This window comes from Barbus barbus (genome assembly GCF_936440315.1).
Source record: "Barbus barbus genome assembly, chromosome: 4".
Lineage (NCBI taxonomy): Eukaryota > Metazoa > Chordata > Actinopteri > Cypriniformes > Cyprinidae > Barbus > Barbus barbus.
Genome location: NC_136732.1, coordinates 19,838,023 through 19,856,040, shown reverse-complemented (window position 1 = coordinate 19,856,040; position 18,018 = coordinate 19,838,023).

Here is an 18,018-nt window from a genome sequence, read left to right as displayed (position 1 = left end):
TACGTTATATATACAACAATAATAAATAAATCACACCTTTTCCATTTCTAACATTTTTTTAAATCACTACATCCCTCAAAAATCAATGATTTCACTGCTCACGCTATTGAAGGATGTTATATTTGTTCTCCCCCAGATGTCATTCTATCTGACATGTATGCAATGCGATACAGAAAAAAAAACACACATCACCTGGCTGTCATAACCGGGTCTTGTTATTGCAGCAGGTCTCTGTGGAATTCTGAACCCGGATTTAATTTCTTTGACCAAAGGCTAAAGGCTGTGAGAGGTATTTAATCTAGTCGTGTTCGGTGGACAGTTCAAGCACTCAGCTCCCCATCAGCGGATGTACGGTGAGTAGGAGCACTCGGAAGAGGCTCACGAGTTGCATGGCTGTTTTATTGCTGAACTATATGAGGTACCACTTGTTTTGCAGCCATAATTCTTTGTACTGCTGTCATCTGTCTCATCTGGAGAAGCTTGTGAAGAGGTGATGCAGCCAGCTTTACAAAACCCCAGAGAGCTGCTGGAAGATGCAAATGAGCCTGTGAGTGTTCAGATTCACGATGTTCCTTCTGCCACCTTTGGAGATAAACAAACATCTATCCATATTCTTACAAGCCTCAAGAATATTTGGCATGAGATGAGGTTTATTCTGTGCTTCAGAACTAAATTAAAGCTCTCTGATGTCTTGAAGTTTGCGCACCTAGAGATAAAGAACAGATAGATAAGCTGTCAAAATTAATTTGTGCTTACATATTCAACTATGGCACAAAAACACACACTGTTTGACAATTATACCAAATGCCACTGATTGTCCGATGTGTTGTAACTGATCAATAGGTGCCAGTTTGAGTAAGCAGAAATGTGACTGAGATACAAGTTCTTTGAAGATTTTCAGTCAAGAACGACTTAATTGGGTCATAACGTGTAGAATCAAATTTGTATTTTGCTTGACAGAAATTAATTTCTGGGTGTGTTGAAAAGCTAGTGCTCTGCTTGTCCTTTTGAAGGAATCAGAAGGAGTGGCTGAAGCTTATTTTTAGAAAGATTCCTTATTTCAGAATCATTTTAATTTGTTTGTGTGGCACATTTCAGTGCAGATTCTTTTTTGAATTGCAACAGTTTGATTAAGTAGATTTATAAAGACAGATGTTTAAAAAAGGCACTTAAAACTGCAGTGTATTAAACCTGACAGCAAAATGCAACATCTCTTTTCAAATGCAAAAATGATATGAACACAGACACAGCAAAAATAAATAAAAAAAATAAATGAATTGTAACGACATTAAATTGAGTCTTGTGTATTCTTGACATCTGTGTAATATTTACATTTGTGTTCCATGGAAGAAAGAAAGTGTGTAACACCATAAGGGTGAGTATATGTGCTTTTGTTTCTTTCTTTTTTCTATTTTTTTATTAATTTTGTTTTTTTTTATTAAACCGTTAAATCTAAAAGTCTAAAACTAAAGTCTTCTGTTTCCTCCCGATAAGACTGATTTGGCTGCTACTTAAAGAAAGCAATCCAAAAGACAACAGTCCAAGCAGAGAGAGAGCGCGAGAGACAGAGAGAGAGAGAAATCACACTACTATAATTCTAAGGCTGCTGAATATTTAAAAATATTAAAATCCTGGATGCACTAAATTTTACAGTATGTGAACTGACATGTACTTACAGGATACTTATAATGTACCTATCTAAGAAAGTACTCGTAATATAAGGTAACTACATGGGGTAGGTTCAGGGTTAGTACCTAGTTATTAACTAGTACTATAATAAGTACATAGTATGTGCATGAGTAACAGAACTGTAAAATAAAGTGCTACCAAAATCATATTTATTGTTAAGATATATGTAAGTACTGATGCTCAAACAGATGTTAAAGGAATAGTTTACCTATAAAATAACTGTTCTGTAATTTACCCAACTCCCGCCCACCCCACCCTTCATATTGTTTCAAACACGTATGACCTTCCCCTTTTGTTGGAAACATAATATTTTGGTCGACACGAGTTCACAAGATTACCATGACCCATGCCACTGTTCTGACATAGGACTTCCATCTCTCTTAGTTCATCGTCTGTATATTCTGGTTCAAATAAGTAAGGCTGCAAGTCGTCCTCTCTGTCGAAATCTTCAGACATGTTTGAGAAGATTGTTTTATGTAAATTGTCTGTCTTCCTCTGCTTGTAAACAAACATCCGGGTTCTATTGTCAGAACGCCGGCTCCCGCATCAGCAGCAACACACACATGCGTAATGGTACTCTTGCGAACGTGCGTCGAAGACTGATGCAGCAGAGAAGAAGTTGTTGAATCAAGTCATTATTTTAGTTTTCTTTGCGCATACAAACGGGGAAGTCGTGGCCTAATGGTTAGAGAGTTGGACTCGTAATCCAAAGGTTGCGGGTTCAAGTGAGAAATTGAACTCGCAACCTTTGGATTGTAGATGGGGGGAGTGAATGTACAGTGCTTTCTCCACCCTCAATACCACGACTGAGGTGCCCTTGAGCAAGGCACCGAACCCCCAACTGCTCCCCGGGTGCCGCAGCATAAATGGCTGCCCACTGCTCCGGGTGTGTGTTCACGGTGTATGTGTGTTCAGTGCTGTGTGTGTGCACGTTGGATGGGTTAAATGCAGAGCACGAATTCTGAGTATGGGTCACCATACTTGGCCGTATGTCACTTCACTTCACAAAGTATTCTCATAGCTTCATAAACTTAAGGACCCATTGATGTCACATGGACTATTTTAATGATATCCTTACTACCTTTCTGGGGCTTGAATGTGTCAGTTACATTGCTGTCTATGGAGAGTCAGAAAGCTCTCGGATTTCATCAAAAATATCTTAATTTGTGTTCTGAAGATAAACTAAAGTCTTGTGGGTTTGTAACGACATGAGGGTGAGGAATTAATGACATGATTTTCATTTTTGGCTGGGCTATCCCATTAATAATATACAATGAAGATGCATAATAAAAAGGGGAAAAAAGTAAAGGGAAAGGGAAGTAAACTAAAATCATAGCACAAGGATGCTGTTGATGCACAACCGCCTAATCATGTTGCAGTAAAATGAGCTATTAGTATCACGATATTTTTTTTAGCATTTTAAAATAGTATAAAATATAAAATGTATATATTTTTATTTAGATTAGATTCAACTTTATTGTCATTGCACATGTAAGGTACAGGGCAACGAAATGCAGTTAGCATCTAACCAGAAGTGCAATAAGCAGAGGTACAGGATATACAGTGCCTACAATATGTTACATATGTACAGAATATACAGATAAGGCAGTAGTACTATGGACATAATTTTTTTTTTTTTTAAATACTATCAGTATGATATACAGATGGGTGATATGAACATACTATACAGATGGATTGTGCAGTAAATGTATGTACACTATGAGCAAAAACTATGAATATAATTACAAATGGATATGAATAAGCTATACATTAAGATATATAAACACTAGTGTTTGTAGTGGTGTGTGCGGGGGGTATCATTGGGCAGAGTTTAGTAGGGAAACAGCTGTAGGGAAAAAGCTGTTCCTGAGTCTGCTTGTCCTTGTTCGGAGGCTCCTGAAGCGCCTCCCAGAGGGCAGTAAGTTAAACAGTCTATGGTCAGGGTGAGAGGAGTCCTTAAGAATGCCGCGAGCTCGACGTAAACAGCGTTTTCTCTGGATGTCCTCAATGGCAGGAAGTGGTGTCCCTGTGATGCGTTGGGCGGATTTCACCACCCTCTGCAGTGCCTAGCGGTCAGCAACTGAGCAGTTCCCATACCAGACTGTGATACAGTTGGTCAGGATGCTTTCAATCGCACTCCGGTAGAAGTTCACCAGGATGGCTCGAGACAGGTGGAAGGAAGAAGAGGCGTTGGTGAGCCTTCTTGACTAGGCTGGATGTGTTGGTGGTCCAGGTCAGGTCCTCCGAGATGTGGGTTCCCAGGAACTTGAAGCTGGAGACATGTTCAACAACCATCCTGTTAATGTGGATGGGGTCATGCGTTCCACTTTTCTTCTCCCTGAAGTCCACAATAAGCTCCTTTGTCTTGCTGGTGTTGAGGAGCAGGCTATTGTCAGCACACCATGCAGCCAGGTACTGTACCTCCTCCCTATAGGCAGTCTCATCGTTGTCTCTGATGAGGCCAATCACTGTGGTGTCGTCAGCAAACTTGATGATGGAGTTGGATCCATGCACAGGCCTGCAGTCATGGGTGTAGAGGGAGTAGAGAAATGGGCTCAGCACACAGCCCTGTGGTACGCCGGTGTTGAGTGTGATGGTGGTGGAGCAGGTGTGGCCTGACCTAACATGCTGAGGTCTGTTGGTCAGAAAGTCCATAATCCAGCTGCAGAGGGAGGTGTTAACACCCAAGTCACCAAGTTTAGTGATCAGCTTGGAGGGAATGACGGTGTTGAATGCTGAGCTGAAATCAACAAACAACATCCGTGCATATGTGTTGTTGTTTTCCAGATGCATACTGCATCCTCAGTGCTTCTTTTGCTTCAATAGGCAAATTGGTGTGGGTCCAGTGTGGGTGGGAGGCAGTTCTTGAGGTGTGCCAGGACCAGTCGCTCAAAGCACTTCATAACAATGGGTGTGAGTGCTACGGGCGGTAGTCATTCAGGCACGTTGGGGAGGAGTGTTTCGGCACTAGCACAATGGATGTGGACTTAAAGCATGTTGGCACCGTTGCTTGGGCGAGTGACAGGTTGAAAATGTCTGTGAAGACCCCTGCGAGCTGCTCTGCACATGTCCTGAGCACACGTCCAGGAATGCCGTCGGGGCCAGCAGCCTTGCATGCATTGATCCGGCTCAATGCTGTGCAGACATCTGTGGAGGTGAGTTTGAGGGTCTGATGGTCTCCTGAGAGTGTGATCTTGGTGGCTGTCTCCTTGTTGTTGTTGTCAAAGCGAGCATAAAAGTAATTTAGCTCATTAAGGAAGGAGACGTCTGTGACCGTCAGAGTGGAGTTGCATGGCTTGTTGTCACTGATGACCTGGATGCCCTGCCACATTCGCCGGGGGTCAGAGTTGGAAAAATGCTCCTCTACCTTTAGCTTGTAGCAGTGCTTGGCTTTCTTGATGCCCCTCTTCAGGTTAGCCCTGGATATGCTGTAGGCCTGAGCGTCACCTGATCTGAAAGCAGTGTTGCGGGCTTTCAGCAAAAGCCGCACTTCCTTGTTCATCCATGGCTTCTGATTAGGGTACGTTGTGATCTGTTTCTCTGTTGTAACACTGTCAATGGAGGTATTGATGTAATCCAGTACAGAGGTGGTATAGATATCAATGTCCGTGTGAGAGCCACTGGCAGCCTGAGAAGCAAACATACTCCAGTCCGTGTGTTGAAACTTGTCCTGAAGTACAGACTCTGCTCCCATTGGCCACACTTTGATGGTCTTCACTGATGGCTTCACACGGTTGATGAGGGGATGAATATTTGGGGGTGAGAAACAAAGAAAGGTGATCAGACTGTCCCAGGTGGGGGAGGGGAGTCGCGATGTAAGCTCCTGCGATGTTTGTGTAAACATGATCCAAAATTTTTTCTCCTCTAGTGTGGCAGGAGACATGCTGATGGAATTTGGGGAGCACTGTCTTTAAGTTGGAGTGATTAAAATCACCCACAACAATAAATGCAGTTTCCGGGTGTACAGTCTGTTGTTTACTAATGGCCGCATGCAGTTCGTTCATAGCAAGCTTGGCATTAGCATCCGGGGGAATATATCTTGCTGGAGTCATCTGCCGTTCTATCTGCTCGGAGCGTGTAGCGTCCGGTTAGATCAATAGCATTATAGGGTATGTCGCTATGTAGCCATGTTTCAGTGAAAACCATGACATTGCAGTCCAAAAGTTTCTTACTATGGGTGATGCGAAGTCGTATCTCATCCATTTTGTTCACCAATGACCGCACATTAGCGAGGAAAATGGGTAAAAAGAGCCGGTGCGGTGTTAGCTTTAGCTTAGCTCTTAGCCCTCCGCGCTTCCCCCGCCTTTGTTTACGATCTCGGCGCCGCCTGTGAGCACTTCCGCCCGGTTGAGCAGAGTGCGTAGCCTCGGGTGTTCTGGAGATCTCAGGGATGAGTCGATGATTTGTTATAAAACTTTTAGAAAAGTGCAGACCGATATTCAAAAGGTCCTGTCGGGTGTATGATTTAATATAAAATACATATATAAAAAAATATAATAAAACAACATAAACTATGGCAATAGTTTTTAAATTGAAAATGTTAAAAATCTATTTAAAATGGATATACTAACACTACTCTTATAGAAACATCATAGACAGAAGGTTGAATCTGTTGGATTTTCTAACAGATGCATAAAGTACACTAAGAAAGATGAGATCTGAGTCTGGCTTTGCATAACCAGATGTCTAATTTGCCCTGTCCATCAGAGTTAGAGGTTTTTGTAACTTTGCCACTTGTTGGATAATCTTCTTATAGACTTTGAAACCTGAGCTCATCCTGACAATTCTTCCATCCTAAAGTCTTTAATTGAATGTACCTCATGCATGCACAGCCTCTACTTTCATGTTAATGACTCCGCATAGTAGATGATTGCAGAGGGCCCTGCGCATCTGAATAATAATCATTTCATTAGAAAAGGCTGTTAACATCAGGAGGTGTAGCAATTTGAATGAGACATTAAGGAATGTTTTCGTTTATCTTTTGGGACATGATTTTAATTCACAGCGTGAGACTCGTACAACCACTGTCAGAGGTGGGTCAATGACGTGAAAAGGAACAAAACAACTCAAAATGACTTTTTAAACTTGAAATCACTGTGCTCACTTTATTTTTATAATTAAATGTACTCTAAAATATGATATAAGTTGAACATAGGGTAAATTTTATGAATTGCACATTGTGCTTAATGTACAGTGTGGCATAAACCTAGGCTATTTTTAGTACATTATAGAACGATAACATTGATATACAGAACAGTAGTCCCCCATGGTGCTTTTCATAAAAGTAAGCGTGAGTCAATAACATATAATGAAGAGGCAGTTTTTAATGCTCTGAGGAATGTTTTGAGCTCAGTCTAATGATTGCAAGCACACACCAAATTAAAAGTAAATTGTAGAGGGAATTATGCAAAGGTGGCACAGTATTAGATTCACAACAGAGCACAGATAAAAGCTTCATGATGCTATGATGATGCTATTAAGCTTCATGATTTGTCTATGAGTTTTGTTGTTGTTGTTGTTCTTTTAACATAAGGGAAGTCGTGGCCTAATGGTTAGAGAGTCGGACTTGTAATTCAAAGGTTACGGGTTCGAGTCTCGGGCCGGCAGGGATTGTAGGTGGGGGAAGTGAAGGTACAGCGCTCTCTCCACTCTCAATACCACGACTGAGGTGCCCTTGAGCAAGGCACCGAACCCCCAACTGCTCCCCAGGCGCCGCAGCATAAATGGCTGACCACTGCTCTGGGTGTGTGTGTTCACTGCTGTGTGTGTGTGCACTTTGGATGGGTTAAATGCAGAGCACGAATTCTGAGTATGGGTCACCATACTTGGCCGTATGTTACTTCACTTTCACTTTTTATAAGACATTGAAGTGATATTTATATAAATTCATTAGAATCAGTGTGTGTGTGTGTATAATATATATATATATATATATATATATATATATATAAGTCTGAGTGTTTGTAACGAATAGTCGACTGGAAGCGAGCGTTTTGAGAACCCAAGTGCAGCTTTATGTACAAAAAGTAATCCAAACATAATCCAAACAGAGACCTGGCATGAACAGATCATACCCACCGACAGCAGGTTACAACATCAATACACGACGAAAGAAAATGTCAACAAGAGGGCTACTTATGGCAAACACTAAGGGTCACATGTCAAGAACCAACCAATGAGCAAACAGAACTGAGAACCACATGACAGGACAATAACCAATGAGGAACCAGACACATAACTAGAACAACCAATCACAACATGATTCATACACAAGGCAGAAATACATGAGGGCAAGGGAAGCATGACACTAACAGCTTGAAAAAAGGGGAACCGAACCTGAATCATGACGTAGACTGTGGAACAAAGGCAGACAGTGAAAAACTGGAGGACTTGGCAGACAGTGAAGCACTGGAGGACTTGGACCATGGAGCAGTGGCAAGCCATAGAGCAGTGGACCAGGAGACTACCAAGTCAGAGCCGGCAGAGCAGGAATCCAGGGCAGAGCAAGGGGCCATGGTGGAGCAGGGAGCCATGGCAGTGCCGGCAGAGCAGGGAGGCAGGGTGGTGCCGGCAGAGACATGGATAGACGACTTGACTGTGACAGAGCAGGCAGAGAGTTCTTGAATGGCCTCCTCGGCTGTGACAGGGCAGTCTGTGAGTTTGTGAACAGCCTCCGTCAGCAGAGTGTAACAGGACCTCTAAGATGGCTGGGCTTGAGAGTGCTGAAGTCACCGGGAAGCCTGCAGCTCTCACCGACATCAGTGGTGAATCCATCATGCTAGCTATCAGCCTTTTCAGTCCTGGCCCAAGTTCTGTATCTGTAGGAGCTTGGGTACTATAGCTCCCCCCCAAAAAAATCATTTGAGGAAATCTTGGTGACAGCCATGACGTGGCGAGGCACAGGCATGGCGGACATCTTGCGATGAGGCTCAGGCGTGGTGGCCATCTTGGCAGGGAACTCAGGCATTGAGTCTAACTTGTGAGGAGACTCAGGCATGGCGGACATTTTGCAATGAGGCTCAGGCGTGGCGGCCATCTTGGCTGAGGAATCAGGAGTGGCGGACATCTTGTGAGCAGACCCTTGCTTGGTAGACATGACGTGTGCAGGTTCTGGCTTGGCAGACGTGACATGAGCAGGCCCTAGTGTAGCAGGAATTACGTGAGTAGGCTTTGATGTAGCAGGCATGACGTGAACAAATCCTGACATGACGGTCGAGATGTGAAAATGCTCTGGTGCAGAGGGTACAGCACAATTGCAGGGCTCCTCATTCACAACTCCCACAGTAAAAGGTGAACCAGTCAGCAACAAAGCAAAGTCAATATGTCGTTCCAGTGACCAACAAATCTTACCCCCTGGCAGTCTTGAACGAAGGGGTTCATTTAAACCCACTTGAAAAATGTCCGTAAGCGCCACGTCATTAAAAGCCACAAGATGACACAAACCACAAAAGTCCTCCACATAGTCCTCTATAGCCCTGTTACCTTGACAAAGGCAGTGGAGGCGTGAAACTGCTGGGTTCATGGTGGCGGTCGTGTATTCTGTAATGAATAGTCCACTGGAGGTGAGCGTAGTAAGAACCCAAGTGCAGCTTTATTTACAAAAGTAATCCAAAATCAAAACATAATCCAAACAGAGACTTGACTTGAACAGACTAGACCAGGGCTGTCCAAACTCGGTCCTGGAGGGTCAGTGTCCTGCAGAGTTTAGCTCCAACTTGCCTCAACACACCTGCATGGAAGCTTCTAGTATGCCTAGTTAGATTTTGATTAGCTGCTGCAGGTGTGTTTAATTAGGGTTGGCGCTAAACTCTGCAGGACACCGGCCTTCCAGGACCGAGTTTGGACAGCCCTGGACTAGACTCACCACCAGCAGGTTCAACATCAATACATGATGAGAAACAATGGCAACAAGAGGTCTACTTATAGCAAACACTAAGGGTCACATGACAAGAACCAACAAATAAACAAATACAAAAATTATTATTTACAAAAATTATGCATTTTCATAATTTTAGAAAACACTCAGACTCATATATATATATATATATATATATATATATATATATATATATATATATGCACACTTCATAGAGTCACTATGAAGCTGAAATCTGAATGTTTTTAAAAGATGATAATCCCAACATATTGAGATACACTGGATATTCTATTTTAGGTCAAAGAAAATAAATATGGTAGTCCCATCAAAGATTACTCAGGAATGTACTGATAAGGGTGCAAAGTGAGGTTTGTGGCTTAACGGAAAATAAGATAAAGCAGAAGCCCTTTGAAAGCATCCAAGCATCAATTTCACACCGTCTTTATTCTAGACAGACTGGAGCTTTCTCAAGGAATAGAAGAACTGAGGGAAAGTGGAAGAGAAAGAGCCCAGGGCAAGCCCAGACGTTTGGCAGGAGAAACGTGGCCCACACTCCAGAAGCCTTGACAGGATGCTGAAACACTGAGCTGAACCTGCAGAATGGAGGACTGAAGGGTGATGGGCACTGCTATAATGACATTTTAAAAATGCTAAAATACATTTGTGAGACTGGCCTTGGGCAGCCTCTGTACGTAAAATTTCTGCTGATGTCAGATTACTGCTGCACTCCTTTTTTTTCTTACAGTATATCCTCTCAGAGCTCTGTTGATGAAGCAAATTACACATCTGAGCTGGCTGGTAAATGAAATTAAAAGTTAGCATTTGAAAAGATTTAGTTAATTGAATTAAACTGTAAAAAATGTAATGCATGAAATGTAAAGGAATGGAGTAATCTCGTTAAAATGAACAGAAGTTAATGATAAAACTAATCTCTGTTCAAAAGCGGTTTAATGTGTACGTTGTAATGCCAAGCGGTTTACACATACGGCATCTTTGATGCTTTGCTTTTCATTAGAACAGACGCACTGGCATCTCACAAAATGACAAAACTAGAAAACGTCTGGCACATGAAACAAACTAGGACTCATCATCAGGCTCTTTCTGTATGAATGCAGAATTTGGTTCAATTTCTCTTTTAGTTCTGCCAGCAGCCTTGACCTAGATCAGTGAAAAGCTGTGATAACTCCACAGAAAGACAGTGGCAGCTGCTTGGATGCTTGTTAGTGCCAAACCTCCAGACATCTTAAAATCAAGCATGTTGTAATCAGACTGTCCTTAGGAACGTCCTCCTTGTCTTTTCACATAATGCATGTGTTCTTTGGATATTCTGGATAAAGGCCACATGAAACGCTTGATGAGCAGTTTTCTTTCCCATGTGGATGCATTTCCTGTAGTTGGGGTGGGGCATAAAAGGCTCGTGTAGATTTTGAGTGCTGCGGTCATGACTATAATGGCCAACCCCAATGTCAAGCGTCCCTTGACAAAGACATGTTCATTATGATAATCTTCAGAAATAAACATGATATTCATAAATTTTGAAACCTAAGTACAATCATCAGAAGTAAAAAACTAAGCGTTGGCTATAAATGAAATACACCATATTCATATGACTTTAACTTCACAACCATTAAGCTTCTGACAACTCATTCAGTCTTTATTTAAAAACATGTTCCTGAATGTTGGAGTTTGAAAGAGTGCAGTTATATACACAAAAAGACTGTAAATGTGGACTAATGATTAGATGTTTTTATTATTGTTCTCTAAATGGAGAGATACATTTTCTGAAATGTTGTCAGACATTTGTCGAACATTTTTTAAATGTAAAAGAAAAATGAAATCTAACCGCCTTTTTCAAGACTAAGGGTACGTTTCACAATGTACTAAAAATGGAAAATTTTTCATTTACGTTTTCTTAAAATTTCAAATGTGTATGACCATGTTGTCAAAACTATCCCCATTCATAAGGATCTGCGAAAACAACTAAAATGCTGTATTATGCATGCCAGGCCATTAGTTGGTGATGTCACTTTGTAAAGAAGTCGGTACTGAAATTTAAAAAATGTGACAAAACCAGCACTTCCCGCAAGCATTTTTTGAGCGCTGTTGAGCAGATTCTTAAACATCTTTGACTGGTCATTCTGTTCACGCATTCAACAGATATGTCTGCAGAGGCGGACAAAGTACACAACTTCATTACTTGAGTGAAAGTACAGATCTGGTCAAATATTACTCCATTACAAGTGATAGTTGAAAAGACAGATTTTTACTTACAGTAAAACTACAGAAATACTTGCTTTTAAAAGTACTTAAGTACCAAAAGTATTTATTTTTTTTTTTTTATGTCAATGCAATGTTTTATTATGTATGTAATACCTCTGAAGCAACTTACAATACATTACACCTACTGAATACATTGAGCTTGTAGTATCTTTGGAAAAAAGAGCTTTTAGAATGTTAAAAACCTATGTGGGAAATATATATATATATATATATATATATATAGTGGCGGGAGGAGCAAACGACAGACACAGTGGGTGTGGCGTCAGGCCTCGGAGAGGTTTTTATTAAACCAAAATAATCAAATAAAGTGTCCAAAAAGGGGGTAAAAGTGTCCAGAATAAACAGGGGGGTCTGGTGTCCTCGTTGTGCTGCGGGTTCGTGAAGGAGGGCAGTGTTCGTTCGGAAAGGAAGGGTCCAGTCCGGTGGCCACACCCACTCCCCTCTCGGGGCCGGGGCGCGAGTGGAGGCGGCTTCTTATCAGCGGCTTCGTCCATCTTCTGTCCGTGGCACTTCCGGGGGATTCGACGGCCCGGCATCCTGGCCCGTCAGGCGTCTCACGGGTGCGGTTTTCCATCCACTCTCAATGCACGAGGAAGAGACCGGTCTCCCGAGGAGAGGCGCGCTCGGCATTTAAACAGCGGCGATGAGGCTCTATTCACATCAGGTGCGCCTCATCACACGCCGCCAGCCCTGGCTGTTTCAGCGCCCCTCCTCTCTCACATATGGAGCTTATAATATGACAAAACTATTTGAATTTGAATTGTGTAAATTTGAATTATAGACAGGTGTCATTTAACAAAACTGAATATAATGTGGCATTTAACATAGTTCTGAATTTGAATTTTTTGAAACTTGAATAATGAACATTTGAAATTAAATATTAAACATAAAAATTTTTATGGCAGTTTTTTTAATAGACAAGTATTTTCAAACAGCGGATTTTTTGTTCTGATTCCTTTGAATGCAAATATCCAGTTAAAAAAATACAGCTTCAAGTTTTCAAGATGAAGAAGAAATTCGGAACATCAAATTCAATATTTAAAATTCAAAGCGCAGAAATTCAGATCGTAAAGAAAGCAGGTCAGAGGTCAGAGTAGATGATCTCCGAAAAGTCGAACGAAGCATTTACTGTGACCGGGAGGGGATATGTTCGGTTCACTTAGGCTAGTTTTGTCCTGCCCACAACATATTAACTCGTGGGAGTGTGATGATATGTCGTGGCCACGAGATTATTTTGTCGATGTAATCCATGCACTTTGAATTTTAAATATTGAATTTAATGTTCAGAATTTCTTCTTCATCTTGAAAACTTGAAGCTGTATTTTTTAAAACTGGATATTTGCATTCAAAGAATTCAGAACAAAAAATCCACTGTTTGAAAATACATGTCTATTAAAAAAACTGCCATAAAAAATGCAGTTGTTTAATTTAAATGTTCATTATTCAAGTTTAAAAAAATTCAAATTCAGAACTATGTTAAATTCCACATTATATTCAGTTTTGTTAAATGACACCTGTCAATAATTCAAATTTACATAATTCAAAATCAAATAGTTTTGTCATATTATAAGCTCCATACTCACACACCCACTCCCGTCGGGAGCCTGGTGAAGGGCGGCGAATACGGGACGGGGTGGTGATGATAATAAGGGGGGAGGCAGCCGACTCGTCACAATATATATATATATATATTTAACACCCCTACCCACCCCCACAAAAGCAGGATGGTAGTGATCTCACAGTGACGCTCCGACAGTGTGTGTGCACACATCTATGTGTAGCCATTCATCCACATTTGAATGGAGTGGACAGTGAAATTACTGTAAATACAGAGTGATAAGGAAGAAAAAAAAATCAAACCTGCTTTAAAACCCAGCAACACAACTGTAGCTGGATAACTTTACAACAGCAACACTGCTTTAACAAAAAAAGCACAACAGCGAGACTTATTTGACATCAAAAAAAAAAAAAAATCAAAAATGGTCTCTAATCACTCTCGCAGTACTTTGATGTCACACACACAGAACGGTCTGTGCAGTGCTGCTTCAAGTCCAACACCTGTGTTTTATTAGGAGACGCACAACAGTTCTTCTGTGGCTTTGTAGGTAATATTTTCACTAACACAATTTAGCAACATCAGACAATATTGTGTCTAATATATACCCCAATATTAACTTCTTATTGTTAGATTGTTGTATATAAATATCACATTTGCAACTGGTCAGTGTTAAAAAATGCTGGGAATTCACTTCATGTAGCCCTACAAGAGTGATTACTGATAAACTGATAAAGCTGCTACATAGTAACGACTTTCTACTTTGAAGACCTTGATAGAAATGTAGTGGAGTGAAAAGTACAATATTTGTCTTTCAAATGTAGTGAAGTTAAAGTCATAAGTTTCCAGAAAAAAATAATACTCAAGTAAAGTACAGATACTCAAAAAGTGTACTTAAGTACAATACTCAAGTAAATATACTTAGTTACTGTCCGCCTCTGTATGACTGTGAGTGGCTACAATGATCATCGCTTCAAAAACTTGTTGTAAATACACATCTTTCACGCTCTTCACCAAGCGCGAACATGCACACAGAAGCATTTGAAAGGCACGTCAATCAGCGGATCCATCTATGAGCAGATTTATCAGGGATCCAACAAGTTTTTTTAAGTGATGATCATCGTAGCCAATCACAGACATATCTGTTGAGTGCGTGAACACAATGGCCAATCAAAGGTGTTTAAGAATACGCTCAACAACGCTCAAAATGCTAATGGGAAGTGCTAGTATTGTCACATTTTTTAAATTTCAGTACCGGCATCGGTACTTTTGGCAACACCACTATAGACTGAACATATAACACGCATGTGAAAGACATCACAAATTCACATTTTTGAAGTTTACATGGAAATTATAAAACGTTGTAGTTTGCATTTTCAGGCCCTGTTGTCATGTAGACTTAGGGCCAAAATGCTGTTCCTTTTTTTTTGTAGTTGAAAACGTAATACCTGTAACCACCTCCTAAGAAAGAAGTAAAAGCTTAAAAAATAGCGCAATGGGGTATTGCTGGTGTATTTTCTGTTGTACAATTCATTCATTCATTCATTCATTCATTCATCATTCATTCATTCATAAAAAAATCTGGAGCATTTTGAGCAATCATGTCATTTGGGACGCAGCTGTTGAATTCAGAAAGATCGAACTGGAAGTGCTAAAATGCTCATTTCTGGATTTTGTCTTACAAAAATCCATCATCCCTGCAGCATCTATTATGCAGGTTATTAATAACTTCTTATGACCATGGTGCAGGAGTCCAAAGCGGTCACCATTCTATGCCTTTGGATGTTTTCAAGACAACACATTCTACTTGTCTAAACGAATCGTTCAATAAACAACATCACCACTGCATTTTTTTAAATCATGCAGTGACACATGATTACATTAACACTTCCTGATCTCCATCTATGAAAATTAATGAGTTGTTTCTGGCAAAACTTTCAAAGGTCATTTAAATGGTATTGAGGAGTACAGGTCCATGAGGACTTATGAGTCATATCAATTAACTAACCACTGCAGCCAATTAAACAGGTTTGAGGATGTGTGTGTCTCATATACACAACCCAGGTAAAGTGAATGAGAATGTGGGTGTATGTGTTTTGCTTGTTAAATGAGACATGAAATCAAGACAGATGACATTTAAAAAATAGTTATGCCAATTATTGGATGAGCATTATGACAAAATTAGGGATGAATGTTATTCTGGGTGAATAAATAATTCACACAGATGTATGAATAAATGAATTTTATTAGTACCCCAATCAGAAGGGCTACAGGATTCACTTCACCTTCAGTAAAGCAATGGAGCAACAGCGACAGCAGGGACATCCCACAAAATATACCAGCGTTTTAAACAAAGATGGTAATTTTACATGAAAAAAAAGAGGTTACAGTGGAAGAGCCCAAGGATTCATCATGAACATTCATCAAACTTGAAATATATATATATATATTTTTTTTTTTAAGTAAAACTAATCAAACCTTTAGGAGATTTTACCATCTTTTTACCATCCTGCTATTATGACAGTTCATTTATTTTAATCTTCAATTAAAATATGAGCAATTAAATATTAAATACTGCATTTAATTATTCATGTGCCTGTATATACATTTACATTTCAGATGAATCTCTTTTACTGAGAGTCTGCTTTGTCTGTCATCGTATATTCAATTATTGAACTTGCCTACTTATTGAACTTAGTCAAATAATATATAATTATAATTAATACAAATAATAAATGATTAAACTGCGCAGTTCATTTAGTATTTTACATTAATGACACTTTAAAAAGATAAAAACAATAATAAGAATTAAATAAAAAGCCATTTATACATTCCATAAAAGTTTAGTCCAAGGGGCTACTTGCCCCATGCAGGGGACCATCTTACCAAAAACGTAGCGTCTTTGAATAATTTTACAGTTTGTCCTATAATGTTACGCGCTGTGCTGGACAAGGAGCACACGAGGAGCAGGAGCAATTAAACAGTCTTTTTAATATACAATCCAGGAACAAATACAAGGAGTCTCAGTAAACCAACAGCACAAACACGAGAACATGAAATAATAACCGACAAACTAAAACTCAAATGCAGGAACTTATAAAGGGCAGATAATGAGGACCGACAGGTGAACACAATGACTAATTAGACAACACGGGGAAAACTAGGTCACAAGGGAAGACACAGACATGTTACATTTCGCCCCCTCCCGGAAAGGCGCGTCCTCGCGCCATAATCCAACTGAGGAGGGAGGGTGGGGGCTCTGGAGGAGGAAGTGGAGCAGGAGAGCGGACAAGCCACACACAGAACATAATAAAAGTCCATGGGGGAGTGGAGGATGGGAGGAGCCATGGTGAAGGAGTGACCACCGACTCCATGGGGCCGACCAACGGCGGCGGAGCAGGTGGTGGTGGAGCCCGAGGTGGTGACAGAGAGCCGAAGAGCCAGGGTGAGGCCAAGGATCCAGAGGGCCAAGAAGGAGCCGGAGGCTTCGGCGACCGAGGTGAAGGCTCAACAGAGGACTGAGGTGGAGCTGGAGGGAAGGAGGAGCCCAATGGAGCCAGAGGGACGAGGCGTAGCCAGAGGACTGTAGTTCCGAGGTGGAGGTAGAGGGATGACTGACCAAGGCGGGGCCAGAGGGACGAGGGAGCCCGGCGGAGCTGGTGGACTGACGGGCTCCGGTGGAGACGAGGGAGCTGGAAGCCAAGGTGGAGCCGCTGTGTCGCAGGAAAGAGGCGGAGTCTGGGTCTCAGAGGCTGAGGGCGGAGACGAGGGATCCTCCAGACTCAACGCCAATAGAGCTGGAGATTGGTAGACCAGCGGAGAGCCCACGCCACAGATGGTGAGCTGAGGGTGAGCAGAGAGGCTGACGAACTCCGGTGATGAAGGTGTTGGAACAGGTACCAGATCAATGAGAGGAGGTGGGAGAGGGAGGTTGGGTGGGATATATTCCCAGGAATATAACTCAGAAGATGGCTGAAGGATGAGTGTGTCAGGGTGGAAGTCAATGAGGTCCCCCTGGTCCAGTTCGTGCTCACCCCCAGCCGTGGGTGGGGCGTTCCATAGCCCCCGCGATCTCCACAGCTGAATCCACCGTCGCTTGAACTGCCGACTCTCGCACCTGGTCAGACACCTGGGGCTCGGGCTCCGGGACGATCGGCAGCTCTGTCACTCCTGATGGCGATGGCTCAACGACCGCGGCAGGCTCTGTCTCTCCCTCTGCGGTGGGATCGGGCAGCTCCGCGCTGCAGGGTGGTAGAGGACTGGGCACTGGGTCCCGAGTGGGGCTGGTGTCATTATCTACGATGTCCACGGTGAGTTTCGATTTGCAAGACACCAGCACCCACTCGATGAATGCGGCGAGGCTCTCTCGAGGACCGTTCCCGGACAACTGCGCTCGTGTGGAGCTGTTCAGTCCAGTTTGATAAAACGAGCAGAGGCAGCTGTCCGGGTAGCTCGTATAATTCGCCAGGAACACGAAATCCTCGGTGTGGTCCTCGAGAGAGTGGTCCAGCAGGAGGATGAGGACAGCAGGATCAAGCATAACAAAAAATAAAAAACAGGAAACAAAACGGGAAACAAAACGGGGAAAAAACACGCCGCTATCTTACTGTTTCGGTCG